Here is an 18,116-nt window from a genome sequence, read left to right as displayed (position 1 = left end):
CCTCCGAAAACCTCCACAGTAGATCATACAGTCATATTCATTGCACATTATTACCCTGAACTGTTCTGGATTAGAAACATGTTTACAGATGATAAAGTCTGTAAAATGGTTCCTAAAGGGTTTCAACCTTTTTACCATTGATTCGAATAATATCAGTTAAATGATGAAACGTGAATCTTTATGCAAATTGCACCCGACTGTCCATCACAACTTATTGTCTGCATATAAAAACATCCAGGGGACTCTTCGTGACACACGACTAGTTCTGAGTATTAAATGTAAAAAAGCACACCTTTTTAATTGCCAATTTAAAAATAATGCTCTTTAATGCGTACTGATTTAAAGTTTCTTTCCATCTCAGTTCTTTACTTTAACTTTTGGATCTACAGTATTGTTTCTGCTGAAATCATGAGTACAAAATATCATCGCCCTGAAATGAACTTTCTCTCCAGAAATTCTTAACTTCCTTTTACTGATCGCACCAAATGTCATTTGTGCTCTTTCTGTGAGGATGAGAAATGGATGTTAAGTAAAGGATGACAGGAGATAAAATGTACTAAATACCTCTCCTATTCATCTCCTTAACACCACTTAACGTGAATCTGTTTCACCACCATCTCTCTCTTCCTGATATCTTTGTTTCGGTGTCACTTCCTACTGCCTTTTCATTCTTTTCATCCTTTACTGCATCTTAATACTTCTTTACCTGCATTTTAGGTCTCCTTTGCTTTGATTAGATCATCCAGTCCTCCACTTCTCCCTTCATTTTCTTTCCTGTTTACACCAATCAATGTCTCACTGGGAGGGGCGTTTAGTCTTCATCACCATCACCTTCATCTATATTTGCAGGCTTATCTGCTGTTTTGTCATTCTGCCTCTGTCCCCACGTTCATTTCTGGGCCTGTTTGCTCCATTACCATCTACCCTTCCTTTCTCCTTGTCTATTTTCTTACTTTTTATCCCTGCCTTGTCTTCTCTTTGTCTTTTACTCAAATACAAGGACATAAAATCAATTTCAATGATATAATGGCTTGTAAATATACTCCAAATGTCTTGGGAAGAAAAACCTGTTGAAAAATGGATGTCTGTAGGCGAGATAAGTCTTTTGAGTCCACAAGACTGTTTTTCTCTGTTATTCTCCTGCACTAATGGTCTGCTCTTGTGCTTCGGTGACAGTGGCTTCAACTTTTGTTTTGAAAGTATCGATGGCATCATTGAGAATCTGACCATGAACTCACCAGGTCCTGTGTGGAGCAGCTGAGGATTAGGTAGAGAGGTCACTCAGGGAGTGGCTAAGAACAACCTGGAGCTACTGTCAAGATAAGTGTCAGTATTCCTCGAATTAAGTTTTTGTCGGATCATCAAACCGTATCTAAAACCCTTTATCTCAAGTCTTTCAACTCAAAATTTTGGGGTCTGATAATTTGTTTTTTTAAGTATCACGTGCAAACTCCCCTTCACACGCAAAATAATCTCCAAGCAGATTTACTAACGACGTGCAGTGAGGATTGCGTCTTTTAAATGTGCAATTTAACATACGTCCATTTTGCGTGTTTGCCTGCATCTTATGTAATATTGGGCGTTTCTGCCTAAAGGTGCAAAATACTGGGAGGGGAAATGAAAATACATACAGTTAGCACCTGCTATTATATTTACTAAACCTGGAAGTAGAAACAGGAGAAGTGATTGTTGTGTATTTTAGTACGACTGAAAGGAACGTATTAATCAGGAGCGCAAATCTGGAGAGACGACTGCTCTTATTGTGAAGGAGATGCAGGAAACCAAAGAATACGTAGAGAACGAGGTTTTACACCCGTGGAACCATTTTGGAGATGACAGAGGGAAAAATTATTCAGACATATCGTTTGTCCAGCGAAGACATTTCTGAGTTATTGAATGAACTGAACGATGATTGACAGCCAACAACAAGGAGGAGCCATGAAATACTAGCAATTAAAAAACGTATGACTTTGCATTTCCCTACCTCTGGGTCGTTCCAGCGTATCTCTGCTTGGATCTCCCTCCAGTCATGTTATTCAGGTGAGCTGTCACATCCTGAATGAGTCCCGCAGAATTCACAGGTAGCTTCATCAGGTTCACGAGCACTCGAGAGGAACTGAATGAAAAGTCACCTGTTCATTACATAAAGATCTGGACCTGCTGATCGGGGTTTGTTAAAGGATCTCATCCACCGTCCCTCCTCTTTTATTTGTCAATGTTTTATTATTAAGCCTTTTTTTTCACCTTTTTATTTTCCCCACAGTATTTACTTTCTTGCTAATAATCTCCTATATAGCGATTTGTCCTTGTTATATTTATATTTCTTAATTTCAGTGGGATCAGATTTCCTTTTCCTTTTGCGGTCACTCTGTTTTCCATTGTTGTAATCACTTTAACACACTTAAACCCCTCTTTTAAATATAGCGATTTGCACCTGAGTTCAATGATGCAATTACTCAGTAAATCACCCGCAAAACGGGTGAAAAATAAATGTGCAAACTTTTGGAAGGAACACGCAATTTAGTACTCTTATTTGAGATTGTTAGGATTCCTGTCTGTTCCTAGTGTGTTTTCCCCTGTTTAACCCCCGATTACCTCTCCGCCTGTGTGCTGTCATTCCCCTGTCTGTACCCAGTACCCTCCTCCAAGGACCGCCCACTGCCGCGCCTCTCTCCTGCAGCACAGCTGGGCGGCATTCCAGTGATTAACGCCGGCTGCTACTAATACGCTGGTCTCCTGCCCACCCGCTGTCAGTTCGTCCGTTGCCTAACCGTCAACCCGTCCTGTAAGTCCGTCCGTCTCCCTGTTTTGAGATTCCGGTTCTGACTCCAACCTGTTTCCTGTTTCCTGCCGTTCACTGTTGAGCCACGGGCATTCACCTGAACGAAGAAGATTCCAGATCGTTCCACGGAGATCATCTGCTGCAATCTTGGCAATCCTGTGTCGAGCTACGAGTGTCACACAGTCGATCCAGCCAATCAGCTCGCTGAGGAGAAGTCTAGGGATTTCCCCACCGGAGCGTCACCGTCCGGCTACGTCACCCGGTCATGTGCTGAAGAGAACCCCGGGATTCCCTCGGGTGGCAAGGCCCCGCGGAGGAGCCAACTTCCGGCTCGGATTGGGACTCAGACTCTTGGTGTGCATTTCTGTTTGCTCTCACTGCCCGGGAATAAATAAATACCTGGTTCCAAAGAGACTTTTGCTGTGTGTCTGCATTTGGGTTCGTTTATCTACACACCTCATAACAGAACGAACTGACCAGACATGGACCCAGCAACCGCAGCAGGATCCACCCCTGCGGACCACCTGCAGAGGGCGCTTGTGAACCAGGGGATTCTCGTCGGACAGCACCATCACCTGCTCCAGGGACTGAATGACGCTCAACAGGCTCTCAGGTGGCAGAGATCGGGACTATGATGTGGGATCTCTCTCTCTCTCTCCAGGCCATCTCTGGACCGCCCGTCGCGGCTTCACCTCCTCCCCGTGAGTCGTTTGTTCCACCCCCGGAGCCTTTTTACGGGGCTTCAAGGGGTTGCAGAGGATTTTTGTTACAGACAATGTTAGTGTTCCGGCAGCAGCCTATCACCTATGCCTCGGACAGTTCTAAGATCGCACATATGATAAGGTTGCTGCGAGGACGAGCTTTGACCTGGGTTGAGGCCTGGCAGACTCAGAACCCAGTAGAATCTACCTCATTCGCACAGCTGAGGGAGGAGTTCAAGAAGGTGTTCGATCACCCGGTGTACGCCAGTGATGCGGTACAGCGGCTTCTTCACCTACGTCGGGGCTCTACGAGCGTGGCCGAATTTTTGGTGGAGTTCCGGATCCTAGCTGTCGAGTCCGGCTGGGACGAGAGGGCCCTGCGGGATGTGTACCAGAACAGTCTGTCAGAGGTACTTAAGGATGAGCTCGCCGTTCAGGAGGAGGCAAACTCCTTAGACAAACTCATCTCTCTTTCCATTCAGCTGGATAACCGGATGCGGGAGAGACGGCGCGAGAGGAACCGCCGGATCGCTCCGCCGGGCCGCCAGTCTAACCCCTTTTCCAGTTTCTCATTCCAGGCACCTACACGTCGACCCGCTCCTGATCAGTTGGACCACACCGCTACGATGCCGCCAGCGGATGAGGAGCCCATGCAGCTGGGGAGGTCGTGTCTCACTCAGCAGCAGAGGGAGCAGCGCCTCAGGTCGGAGATCGCCTCTACTGTGGCGAGCCGGGGCATCGCATCGCTTCCTGTCCGGTTCGGCCAAAAGAGGGAGCTCACCCGTAACCCCACCATTACGGGCGAGCGAATCCAAGCGTTTTCCCCATCCCAAGTCTTGCCTGACGTTGCCAGCGAGCCTGGGCTTGCCATCAGGTCCTCTTCCCATCTCGGCCATTATCGACTCTGGAGCCGAACAGAACTTTTTAGACTCCACGTTCGTTTCCATGCACGGGATCCCGGTGGAGACTCTGGAGCGGCCACTGTCGGTGAGCGCCCTGGATGGCAGCCCGCTGGTGACCATCACACACCGAACTCTGCCCATTCCTCTGTTCGTGTCAGGCAATCACCGACACGAGATCCGTTTTTATGTGTTCCCGACTCCTCAGACGCCCCTGGTTCTGGGCCATCCTTGGCTCCGGGACCACAACCCACGGATTGATCGGATAGGGGAGAGAGTCCTGGGTTGGAGCCCGGCCTGTCACTCGCGCTGCCTCAGATCCGCCATTCCCCTGCCTGAGAACATCCCCTGCAGCTCTACGGCTGGACCTGACCTATCGTCTGTTCCCCGGGAGTACGCGGATCTGGGGGAGACATTTAGTAAGGAACGAGCCCTCTCCCTACCACCTCATCGGCCGTACGACTGCGCCATCGAGTTGCTCTCTGGCGCATCGTTTCCCACCAGTCGCCTCTACAATCTGTCCCGACCCGAACGAGAGGCGATGGAGCGATATATTACAGACTCCCTAGCCGCAGGAATTATCCGCCCCTCATCCTCCCCACTGGGAGCGTTTTTTTTTTTTTGTAACAAAGACAAGACCCTTCGTCCCTGCATTGATTACCGTGGTCTCAACCAGATTACCACCAAGAATAATTACCATCTACCACTGCTAGACTCCGTCTTCGAGTCTCTCGCTGGGGCCACCATGTTCACAAAGTTGGACCTCCGTAACGCCTACCACCTGGTCCGAATCCGAGAGTGGCATGAGTGGAAGACTGCGTTTAACACCCCCCTTCCTTGGACATTTCGAATATTTGATCATGCCCTTCGGCCTGACCAATGCCCCTGCTGTCTTCCAGGCCCTGGTTAACGACGTCCTTCGGGACTTCCTAAACCGGTTCGTGTTTGTCTATTTGGACGACATATTAATCTACTCAGCTACTCCCGAGGAACACTGCCATCATGTCCGTCAGGTCCTTCAAAGGCTCCTGGAGAACCGGCTCTTCACCAAAGCAGAGAAGTGTGAATTCCACGTCCCATCAGTCCAGTTTTTGGGCTACATCATAGAGGAGGGGCAGGTCCGAAAGGACCCGGAGTAGGTCAAAGCTGTGACTGAATGGCCTGTGCCCTCCTCCCGAAAAGGACTTCAGCAGTTTTTAGGTTTCGCCAATTTTTACCGGCGGTTCATCCGGGGTTACAGCCAGACGGCCCTTCCCCTAACTCGACTCACTTCCACCAAGGTGGATTTTAGCTGGACGCCCGAGGCCAACAAGGCCTTTTTTGGCCCTCAAGGAACAGTTCGCCTCGGTCCCTATCCTAGCACATCCGGACGAGAAGCGTCAGTTCACAGTCGAGGTGGACGCTTCGGATACCGGGGTCGGGGCATTGCTGTCCCAACGTTCTGCCACTGATTCAAGGCTCCGGCCCTGTGCGTTCTTCTCCTGAAGACTCTCCCCGGCCCAGCGGAATTACGACGTAGGTAACCGGGAACTGCTGGCTGTGAAATTAGCCCTGGAGGAGTGGAGGCACTGGCTGGAGGGATCAGCGCAGCCCTTTGTCGTCCTCACAGATCACAAGAACCTTGAGTATATACACACAACCAGACGACTAAACCCCCGTCAGGCCTGCTGGGCATTATTTTTTTCCCGTTTCAATTTTACCATCACCTATCGTCCAGGGCACAAGAACACTAAGCCCGACGCCCTGTCCCGTCAGTTTTCCCCGGACGATGGAGAGCCAACCCCGGACACCATTGTACCTCCCTCCTGCATGCTAGGGATGCTGACTTGGGAGGTCGAGACGGCGGTGCGTGACGCTCAGCGGACCCAGCCTGACCCCGGAGGAGGCCCCCCTGACCGGCTGTTCGTTCCTCCGTCCGTCCGTTCCCAGGTCCTGCGGTGGGCCCATGACTCTCGGCTCTCTGGCCACCCAGGTATCCACCGAACCATAAACTGGCTTCGCCGCACCTTCTGGTGGCCGTCCCGCGAGGAGGACTCACGAGCCTACGTCTTGGCCTGCACTACGTGTGCCCGCAATAAGGCCTCACACCGACCCCCTGTGGGACTACTACGACCACTCCCCATCCCCCAGTGTCCGTGGTCTCATATTGCCCTAGACTTTGTCACGGGGTTCACCCCATCTGACAGGAATACGGTCATCCTGACCATAGTGGACCGGTTCTCAAAGGTGGCCCACTTCGTTCCACTCCCCAAGCTTCCGTCTGCCCAGGAGACCGCTGACCTGCTGACCCTGCCTGTTGTCCGACTCCATGGCATCCCCGGAGTCAGACATAGTGTCTGATTGGAGCCCGCAGTTCGCCTCTCAGGTCTGGAAAGCGTTTTGCCGGACCATCGGGGCCACGCCCAGCCTCTCCTCGGGGTTCCACCCCCAAACAAATGGACAGACCGAGATGCTGAACCAGGAGTTGGAGGCTGTTCTTCATTGTGTGACCACCGCCAATCCCGCATCCTGGAGCCGTCATCTTCCATGGGTAGAGTACGCCCACAATGCTCACACCTCCGCTGCCACCGGACTGTCCCCCTTTGAGGCCTCCCTGGGCTATCAACCTCCCCTGTTCCCTAGCCAGGAGGTCGAGGTAGCAGTCCCATCGGTCCAGGTCCATGTCCATCGCTGTAGGCGGGTGTGGAAGGAGACTCGGGCCGCCCTACTCCGCATGGCGGAGCAAAATAAGAGGGTGGCAGATCGTCGCTGGGTTCCTGCTCGGACAGTAAGTTTGGCTCTCAACAAAGGATATCCCCCTTCGCACTGAGTCAAGAAAGCTGTCCCTGAGATTCATTGGACCCTTCCCTATCACCGCAATAATCAACCCTGTCACAGTCAAGTTAGCGTTACCTACCTCCATGAGAATCCACCCTGTCTTCCATGTCTCTCTCCTGAAACCCGTAGTCACCAGCCCATTAAACCCTCCGGCCACCCCCCCTCCACACCCTCGAATCATCGATGGCGGGCCCGTCTATACGGTAAATCGCCTCCTAGATGTCCGCCGAAGAGGTAGGGGGTTCCAGTATCTGGTGGATTGGGAGGGTTATGGGCCTGAGGAGCGGTGCTGGGTACCACGCTCCCGGATCTTGGATCCAGAGGTGGTATGCATGTACCACCGACAGAACCCTGACAAGCCTGGTGGTTCGCCAGGAGGCTCCCGTTGAGAGGGGGTACTGTTAGGATTTCTGTCTGTTCCTAGTGTGTTTTCCCCTGTTTAACCCCCGATTACCTCTCCGCCTGTGTGCTGTCATTCCCTGTCTGTTTTTTCCTCAGCAGTACCCTCCTCCAAGCACCGCCCACTGCTGCGCCTCTCTCCGGCAGCACAGCTGGGCGGCATTCCAGTGATTAACGCCGGCTGCTACTAATACGCTGGTCTCCTGCCCACCCGCTGTCAGTTCGTCCGTTGCCTAACCGTCAACCCGTCCTGTAAGTCCGTCCGTCTCCCTGTTTTGAGATTCCGGTTCTGACTCCAACCTGTTTCCTGTTTCCTGCCGTTCACTGTTGAGCCACGGGCATTCACCTGAACGAAGAAGATTCCAGATCGTTCCACGGAGATCATCTGCTGCAATCTTGGCAATCCTGTGTCGAGCTACGAGTGTCACACAGTCGATCCAGCCAATCAGTTCGCTGAGGAGAAGTGTAGGGATTTCCCCACCGGAGCGTCACCGTCCGGCTACGTCACCCGGTCATGTGCCGAGGAGAACCCCGGGATTCCCTCGGGTGGCAAGGCCCCGCGCCGGCAGCCAGACGCATTCGCAGAGGAGCCAACTTCCGGCTCGGATTGGGACTCAGACTCTTGGTGTGCATTTCTGTTTGCTCTCACTGCCCGGGAAGAAATAAATACCTGGTTCCAAAGAGACTTTTGCTGTGTGTCTGCATTTGGGTTCGTTTATCTACACACCTCATGACAGAGATCTTAGTAAATCAGGCCCAATGTGTTTCTACAGAACACGGATTTTGTTCAGGAAGTCTGGGAAGAAGGAGGTGATGCAGACTTACATTTTTGAATCCATTGCATGGCAGAAAGAAATCACCAATGACAAAAGGCAAAGCAGATAATTGCCTTCCACAGCATTTTATGTAAGTAACACTGTTGTCCTTTGTGGTTCAGGTTTGGTCAGATTTAGACAAACAAAACCACTTGGTGAAGGTTAGGGAGAGATGATGGCCAATATACCAAAAAAACAAACTTTAACAGTTTGTTGGACTGGACATTTTTTTATTAATAGCAAAAATGGCCTTCCTGATTAAAAACTTTAAAAACATGGGTCATATTAAGTGTAAAAAGCACTTATTTCTGGTGAGGACAGGCATTTGGTAAAATAGAGAACTACTTGATTGTGCCTCCTCTTAATGAATGTGAGTTATATGAATTGCATTTGCTTGGGACCAACCAGCGGTGACTTGGTATTTGATGAGAGAAGTCAAATGGGAGTCTATGGAGCCGGAGGCTTTTTGGAGCCGACCTCTCGTGGCACTCAGCGGTATTGCAGCTTAAGGAACTTATACATCTGCCTCATTTTCAGACCCAGAAGCTACGTCCATTTTATATACAGTCTGTGCTTGGGACCTGTCATCATCTTCACTTGTAATAAACTGTACACAGACATCTGCATCTAAATAAATACACTCGAGCCTTCCTGAGTCCGTTGTACCCGCAGTGTGAAGAAAGACCCAGTGGAGGAGCTCGCCAGCGCTCTGGTGAGGACGAGTCTCGGGATGCCAGCTCGTACATTATGCCATGCTTAAAAAAAATTTGCTGCACAGAGAACACTGGGAGGCCGAGGGAGACAAGAGGAGAGGGACAACAAAGAAAGAGAATGAGGGGGGAGAGACTCAGGCTGTTGCCACCTGCCACCATGTACCCTTCCAACCAAGCTGCGTCCAAAACCACACTTGACAAATGAGTACAGGGACACAGAGCACAGACAAAGTCCCTGAGCTACAACACTAACAATACACATACAGCGTTCCATGGAGGGTACGGGGGAGGGGGAGGGGGGGGGGGGGGGGGGGGGGACTAATTTCTGCACTGGCTCTTCATTTTTCTCCATCGGAGGTACCAGGTGAACAGAACTGCTGTATTACACGTCAGACTCATTCTGTCTGTCAGGTTTTTTTTTGTTTTAAGTCAGAGTAAGAGGTCAGCCTGACTGTCTTCTGTCTTTTAGAGCCTTTCATTTCTGAAAGTTGAATGTTCAATGCGTTTCAACTCCTTGACTCAATGGAGAAATTGTACATCTCATGCTCCTCCACACTGAAACATTGAATCTCAGTTGTCTTTTCTATGACTCACTTGGGATTCATCTTTCCAACGACCCCAGATTTCTGTAGGGACGGTTACATTTACTTCCTCTCAGGGGAAAATCAGTCTTTTGTTCTGCTGGACATCAGTGATTCAAACATGTCATAGTGGAAAAAAGGATCTTGACATTTCTGGTGATCTGATTTTCACATCAACAAATATGAATTTTGCAAGATATCCTATAGTTTCAAATATTACACGTACAAAGCACTGGTTCACTATTGAAACAATAAAACATTTTTTTTTATTTTTGTCCGTTCGATATTTTTACCCTTTTTATGTGACATAAATCTTCATGAAATGAATATGTAAAAATGTATTTACTACAATAGTTTTAATTCTATAGTGCAGGAAACTACAATGACTGTGTCTGTTTTGTTTTTCCATCTCTCCCCTCAAGATTAATTCTTTACTAATATATCGTGAGACTTCCTGGCATTTACACCCCCCCCCCCCCCACACACACACACACACAAATTTCCTTTAGAGGACCTTGCACTGACTTACATTAATTTCAGGATCCAGACCATAACCTCTCCTTAGCCTGATCTCAAACTGAATTTTCACCATGATTGAATGATTAACACTGTAGGGAAATAGAGGCGTGTCTCCACAATGTACATGTGTAAAGGGATAAATGTCCCCACAACATGAGCAACATGAGCGCATATACACACGCACATACACATACTCCACAAAAGAGGTCACACAGGCTTTCTGCCTGGTTTTTACCCCCCCCCCCCCAATATGAATATTTAACATGCCGGATAACTTCTCTGCCACCTCCTGTTTGCCCTTCATCATGACATGTTTTGTCAGTGTACTCTTGGCCTCATGGTTTTATGTAACTGTCATTCTCTCTCTCTCTCTCTCTCTCTCCCTCTCTCATCCTGTCTTTTTACAACCTGCACAAATAACATCTGGCACTTTGTCTGATCTCCAAGGATGTGATGATTAAGGCCAAACGGCAACCTTATTTCTCCTCTGCCCACCACAGCTGCAACCTTCCTCACAGACACACGGTAGAGCTTTTATACTGACGTCAGACCAACAAAGACTTTTCTCTCTTCTGTTAATGATAAAACGTACAGGGTATAACAACACTCGCAGTATAATCATGTGTTTTGTTAGTGTAAAACACTCGATTCACATGTTATCACTCCATTAATGACTGTAATCAGTTGTCTTACCTCATTATTATACTTTCAACGGACTAAACAGATTCTACAAAGGTAGCTCAATTCAAATAAAAAATGTTCAGCACAGCACGGTGATGTGCACGGAGCAGCAGGAAGATAAAACCCTGACGAGTAACTGGTACAAACTTCTTCACTTCATCATCATCAGTTCCTGAGTTTCACTCGTGTTTGTGAGCAGTGTTCTGGGTGCGTCTGTGATTTCTCGTTGGACATGACAAGAGGGTTCACGTCAGATTTAGTATCAAACTTGGGAAATCATCAACAGAGACTCTAACGATGCTTCAGGAGGGCTGAACCGTGAAGCCACGAGCCTGGAGACGTGGTCTTAGAGGCATTCAGGGTTCAGAGGGTAGAACATCTCCATCCATCACTAGAGGAAGAGCATCAGGAGAACCAGATGGGTTTTCTTTGTGCCGTAAATTCATCCCAGGGGGGTCGGAGTGAAACCACGGAGCTCTGCAAATAACCTGAATGGTGGCGCCATGGCAACAAGGTTCATGACAATACGCCACCCACAGCGCAATGAAACGCACAAGTTTCTCACCTACAACAACACAATCGTCGCCCGATTGAAGTAAGCAAAAGATTAAGTCAGGTGACGTAGATTGTGATGAAGTCCGCTGGTATAATGGGTCAAACACAGGACTTTCTCCCAGGAGACCAGCGTTAATGTCCGGTGTGAAGTTACGTATGTAAGTTAACTTATGTACCGTAACATGCAAATATTATACTTGTTTTAAACCTAACCGCAATATTTTCTTAAATCTTACCAATTTGTTTTGGAGTCTAAACCTCACCAAACTGTGACCCTATTAGGCATGTATTCATTATTGTTACCATGACAATAAAGGTGTAATGCTCATTGGTAATCTCTAATGTTAATGTCAATGCTCCAATGTTCATATTGTTTAAACAGCCAACTGAGGAGGTTGAAGTAGAGGAGGTTCCTCCCATCCATGACAATGGTCATGATATCTGACAATAAGCATTTAATGGGTGAGGCCTCATGCACTCAGTCAGTCCACTACACAGGTATTTAGAATGTACAGTTGTCTCCACCCCATTCCTGTTTTGTTGCGATCATGAAGGACAACTTAGTTGTTTATCATTCTTATAGGCACATTACATGTGGTGACCCCTTCATTCCCAGCACCGCTCCACCCAACATCAACCCAAATTGAGATCCAATCAGTCAGAATAACCTGCGCAAGGTCTTTAAAGAGCAACTACAGGCCCTGCAAATTATTGTCACTGTCCGTGGTGCTGAAACAAAACAAAACAAAATGTTTTGCTTAACCTCAGCCCAACACACACTAGCCTCTTTAGATTACATCAATTTGTGGTACGCAGTATGCACAGTACAGACAAGGAAAAGTAGTTAGGCTACAGGCCGGGATGTGTTGATGGAGAGAGACAGTGTGATAAAAGTGCTGCTTTTATTGAGAGCTGCGCTGATGCTTGAAAATTAGATTGAGCCATATCTGAAGGGAAAGTTATCTAAAGCATTGAGCTGAGTACATTATACGAGCACGAGGAACTATAGTATGGACAGCATCTACAGAAAAATACTGTTTTAAGAGAAGGAAAGTAAATGTAAAAGTTGGAGAATGAATTCTGAATTAATTAAACACATTAACAATGAACAAATCAGAAAAAGTGTGTTTTGAAGACAACAACTAATGAGGAACTTTGCCAGAACAAGTTATGAAACTTGGCCCGTCTTCTTCCCCATGTGGATCTGAGATTTCTCTATCACCCTGCTTCTCCTCCAGACCACGATCAGCCTTCCCCTCCACCAACACTTGGAGGAGAAGCTGAGAATCATTAGGCACAGGGCTTTATCTGCTGCAGAGGAGCGAGTCCATCAGCACAGACTTCATAAACATGTCATGTTGTCAAACTTTGTTGTCCAATAAGTGGTCCACACATGAAACGGCTTATAAAATGTATTTCCTTTACTACTCTGACAGTACATCGTTCCATCAGAAATCAGACTCCTTTCTGAAGTCACATCAGACTGCACAGACATGAAGAACACACAGCTCACTGAAAAAATTCACTGCAACATTATACGTCTTGTTTACATTCAGTTTACAATGAAATACACGGGAAATGTCTGAAGCTGAGAACACGATGATTGTCCAAACAGAAGTGTTGGTGACAGAGCCAGACTTAAAGAAACTCCTGCTTTAGACTAAACAAAATGACAAAACAACCATAAATGCTTTAAAAGGGGAAATCCCGAATGTATTATGGCTCATCTCAGTAAGCACCCAGGAAAGGAGTTCTCACATGACTTGAATATTCACAGCGACAGAACTGTGGTACAATATATATATATATGTATATATGTCGACTCCTGAGATGATGTCATTGATCAAATATTTATAGTACAGTTGACCATTTCTACAATTTAAGTATTTTAAGGATTTGAAATAGTTTATTTAATCATGCGATGATACCAATGCTGAACACTAAGACCACTAATCTCAGATGCTGTATTTTGCTGTATTCATGTTGTATTTTTCCCTAAAAGCTAGATGAGTTTATCATTGGATTATTGCCATTTTATACAAACATAATTGGCTTAATAATGATAGTAGTTAATTTAATAATGCATAGGACTTGTGGGAATAATGCCTGGTCTATCAGCAGAATAAGTTTGGAACTGTCAGTAGCTGTACGACCTCCACGAGGTGACACTGCTGCAGTACTGTGACCACGAGGACTCACAAGAATGACCTGTCCTCATTTTTTGATTTGTTATAAGGTCAGTACATTTTTCAGTCTTCGGCTGTCGAATGATCAAGAGAGAAAAATGAGCTGCCAGCCAGGCGCCTTTGAACCGAGCAATCAGCATCTAGCTGGGACGGGATGAACATGAAGGTCGGCTGAACAAACGGCACCATACAGTCATACCTGAAGTCTGAATCTAAATAATATAGACATGTACGTGGGCACTTAGGGACGACAGCTCATTGCAGATATGACAGACGTCCAGCTACCTTTTGGAAGAAAAGGACAATGAACAAAATAAAAAAACACATTTTTCTATTACACAATGTTCCCCTGCTGTTCTTTAGAATCATGACTGTCACAACTGAGTTGGATTCTTTTTTTTTTTTTTTTTTTTTTTAACTAATAGTTGTTTTCTTACATGACTATTCTAATGGTGCTGTTATAGTTAATAAGAAGTTGTGTGATAAGAGTATTTTTAACATGAGACTACATAAAAACAAAACAGCGTTGGTGGTAAGAACAAGTTAGAATTCTAACTGAAAGTAAAACTCCCAGAAACACAGAAATGAGCTTCATGGAATAAAATGTGCCGAAAAAACAATTACTGTAAAAAATTAAATACTACACAAAACAGGCTGCTCTGAATACTCGTAATCAGATGTCTCCAACTTTTGTTGAACTACTTTGACAAAATGAAAGTGTCCAAGAGCTACTCATGTTTACTAACATTTATTCACAGCTGAGCTCCACCCCACTCTGTATCTGAAATTACACACTTACTTTATAGCTCCACCCCGCTGTTGCAGTCCAGCTGAAAATATTGTACTTATGTTACTTGCCTTATATGTTATTATATTATTATTATATATTACATTATTTACCTTTATGAGCACCATTTGTTTCCAGCTCAGTGGGCCTCATTCACTAATATGTACGTAGAAATGTTCTTACTTTTGTTCTTACACATGGCCTAATGTCGTTCTAAAATTGTTCGCAGAGTACGAACAAAAAAATATTGATGAATCCCAGATTTGTATGTCAAATGTTCATACACACGGTTTAAGGATAGATTTGTGCATCCGCACCGTTAGTGAATGGGACCCAGTGTGAGAGTATCTGCTGTGTTTTGCAGGCATGTTGCAGGTTCCTCTACTTAAGATCCTCTGATCTCTGTGTCAGTCACCGTGTGAGTGCAGCACTCGTTGGGGAGATTGACCACTCGTTAATCGACTGCGTTAACAGCGTCCTTTTCTCCTAAAATAAAAAAAATAAATACATTTTAATGAAGCTTAGGTCAATTGCCAAACATACCTGGGGGGCCCAGCCAAGTGAGTCTACGAGTGGGAAACACTGCAAATTGTTCGAACCTTGCACGAGCTGCTCAGAACCGGGTCACGCTCTACTGGTAGATTTCGATCTACGTGTTGGAGAACCCTGCTCTGTATAATAACACATTTGAAATCATTCCACCAAGAATCCGAGTCAAAAGAAAACAAACAAGACGGAAGTCAAGACTTCAACTGAACATCTGCAAATGCAGAGACCCACAGAGAACAGGTGTTACAGTCTACAACTATACATTAAAATTTAAACACAGAACGCTACAAGAGTCCAAATACACTGATGGCAGTTCACCAAAGAAGAAGTTATTTTGTATAAAACTCTCCCACACCTTTTGTCATCTCCTCCACTGTCTGCATCACTGAATAAAGTTTCCTTTGTTTAGTATCTTTAAATACACTACTGTGGGCAGAGCTACAGGCCCTGCTGACGGTTCTGTCCGAGCAGTACTTGTAAACCAAGTGTAATTTCACACATTTGAGGTGCCAAGGTAAAGGACATCCCAAAATAATGTGTCTTCATTTTGCTGGGCTCCATAAAAGCTAATGAAAATGTCACTGTACCTTATGTAATTTGTAAGCTGTGACATCTATCCAACAGTGCTGATAACTGTGGTTAACTGGTGGCATTTATAAGCACTGAGAGTGTTCCTCCAAACAGCGAGGGCTATTTTAAAAAGGTCCTGTTAGCGGAGAGCGAAATCCTAATTTGGCAACAGCTTACGTAAGGAGCATGTATTTTCTGACTTTAACAGAGATGTCGGTGCAGAAAAAATAAGTTATAAAGAAACAGGCTGTGATCCCACAGGAAGAATTTAGCTGCTACATGATTTTATTTCTGCTGCTTTTGACCTTTAGATGTCTTTTGTTTTATTATTTACAGACATTTTGCATGTGTCTAAGGCCCTGATTTACTAAAAATCTTTGTGTAAAATCAGGTGCAAACTTCACACCACCTGCAAAAAAATGTCCAAGCAGATCTACCAACGATGTGCAGTGAGTATTGTGTCTTTGCATCCATTTTGCGTGTTTGCCAGCATGCATATGTAATATTGGGCGTTTCTGCTTGAAAGTGCAAAATACTGGGAGGGAACATGAAAATAGAACAATTTAGCACCCGCAATGATATTTACTAAACCTGACAGCAGAAACAAGAGAAGTGATTGTTGTGTATTTTAGTACGACTGAAAGGAACGTATTAATCAGGTGCGCAAATCTGGAGAGACGACTGCTCTTATTGTGAAGGAGATGCAGGAAAACAAAGAATACGTAGAGAACGAGGTTTTACACCCGTGGAACCATTTTGGAGATGACGGAGGTAAAAATTATAAAGACATATCGTTCGTCCAGCGAAGACATTTCTGAGTTATTGAATGAACTGAATGATGATTGACAGCCAACAACAAGGAGGAGCCACGAAATACCAGCATTTAAAAAACTTCTTCCGACTCAGCATTTTGCTGCCTCTGGGTGGTTCCAGCGTATCTCTGCTTGGATCTCCCTCCAGTCCTGTTGTTCAGGTGAGCTGTCACATCCTGAATGAGTCCTGCAGAATTCACAGGTAGCTTCATCAGGTTCACGAGCACTCGAGAGGAACTGAATGAAAAGTCACCTGTTCATTGCAGAAAGATCTGGACCTGCTGATCGGTGTTTGTTAGAGGATCTCGTCCACCGTCCGTCCTCTTTTATTTGCCAACGTTTTATTATTCAGCCTTTTTTTCGCCTTTTTGTTTTTCTCACAGTATTGACTTTCTTGTCAATAATATCCTCTATAGCGTTTTGTTCTTGTTACATTCATATTAATTAATTTCAATGGGATCAGATTTTATTTTCCTTTTGCAGTCGCTCTGTTTTCCATTGTTGGAATCACTAACACATGCAAACCCCTCACGCAAGGAACACACAATTTAGTACCCTTTATTTGAGATCTTAGTAAATCAGTCACTAAATGTGTAATTTTGAAAAGTATGAAACTACAGCTCTGCTTTTAGCTTCCCGTCAGCGATCTTTCTGTATGTGCCATACTACAGAAGTGGTAGTAAAGACAGCAGTGGTCATTTCTGCACAGCCTGCTGCTTCTCCAGCGACTTTCAATAAATACTCTCAGGCTCTGACTGATGCACCTAAAATGGATGGGGAACTTTGTCATGCTTTACTCAGCTAATGGCCCTCCTAATTTCATCTGCTACAATGGCTGAGTGACTGATAGCAGCTGGCTTTGCAGTTGCCTGGCAACAGCAGAAGCTTGGTACCTGCTGCTTCTGCCTGTGTTGTAAACTTCCGACTTCCAACACCAACAAAGTCAACTGTAATTGAGTTTGCTCATTAACAACTTCCTGAATCCGCTGCTCTGTGAACATGAAAACCTCACACTGATTTGGTTTGGTTGATATGAAGAAATTAAAAGGAGTTCACTGTGACCTGAATACAAGCTGTGCAAAGTCAAAGATGGCAGAGGATTTCTTCTTTGCATTGGGGGCAGCTCAGCAGCAGTGTCCCTAGTGATGTCCCTAATGTCCACAGGTGGTATTACAGCAACACAATATTCCTTTATACAAAGACATTGATCGGCCTAACATATTTACATGTTTTTTTTTACTGCAGATCTTTATGGTCAGAGTAAACCATGCTTTGTTTCTTACACGTATTCAAATGGTTTAAACAAAATTGGAAAACTGTCATCTGGTGAGATTTGCATCCTCAACATTATTCACCTCTCCAACTTCAACAGCCACAAAACAACTAAAGGTCAAAACCAAGTATCAACCATCAGTGATGTCATCAACCATCAGTGACATCACCCGTTGGTTTGTGAACGTTATGAAGCCTCCAGTTCAGATTCTGTCCGTCACCATTTTGCTAGTTCGGAGCGGTTTGGAGCAGGAAGTGACCATATTTGGATGAGCTGGGGGAGGAGCCAGCGCTGGATCTGATTGATCTGATTGGAAACCTGACGATACTACGTCCCACCCACCGATAGCTGTAACCTGACTGCACCACAAACCTGTCAATCAAACCGATACGCTCCCAAAAGTGAGAGATTATTTTCAGATGGACCTCCAGAAAACTAATAAGAAGGAGTGACTTTAGCTAACAACACCGAAATAAT

General features: G+C 45.7%; 1 protein-coding gene across 1 annotated transcript in view; it reads right to left on the bottom strand.

Annotated features, from left to right (window-relative positions):
* LOC138215397 (inactive N-acetylated-alpha-linked acidic dipeptidase-like protein 2) overlaps positions 1 to 18,116 on the bottom strand; it is a 471,279-nt gene that overhangs the window by 72,694 nt on the left and 380,469 nt on the right. The gene's annotated exons all lie outside the window — the stretch shown is intronic.

This window comes from Embiotoca jacksoni, unplaced genomic scaffold (genome assembly GCF_022577435.1).
Source record: "Embiotoca jacksoni isolate LCO1_2020_lvr unplaced genomic scaffold, fEmbJac1.0.p SCAF_74, whole genome shotgun sequence".
Classification (NCBI taxonomy): domain Eukaryota; kingdom Metazoa; phylum Chordata; class Actinopteri; family Embiotocidae; genus Embiotoca; species Embiotoca jacksoni.
This window is presented reverse-complemented; position numbering and strand designations above follow the sequence as displayed.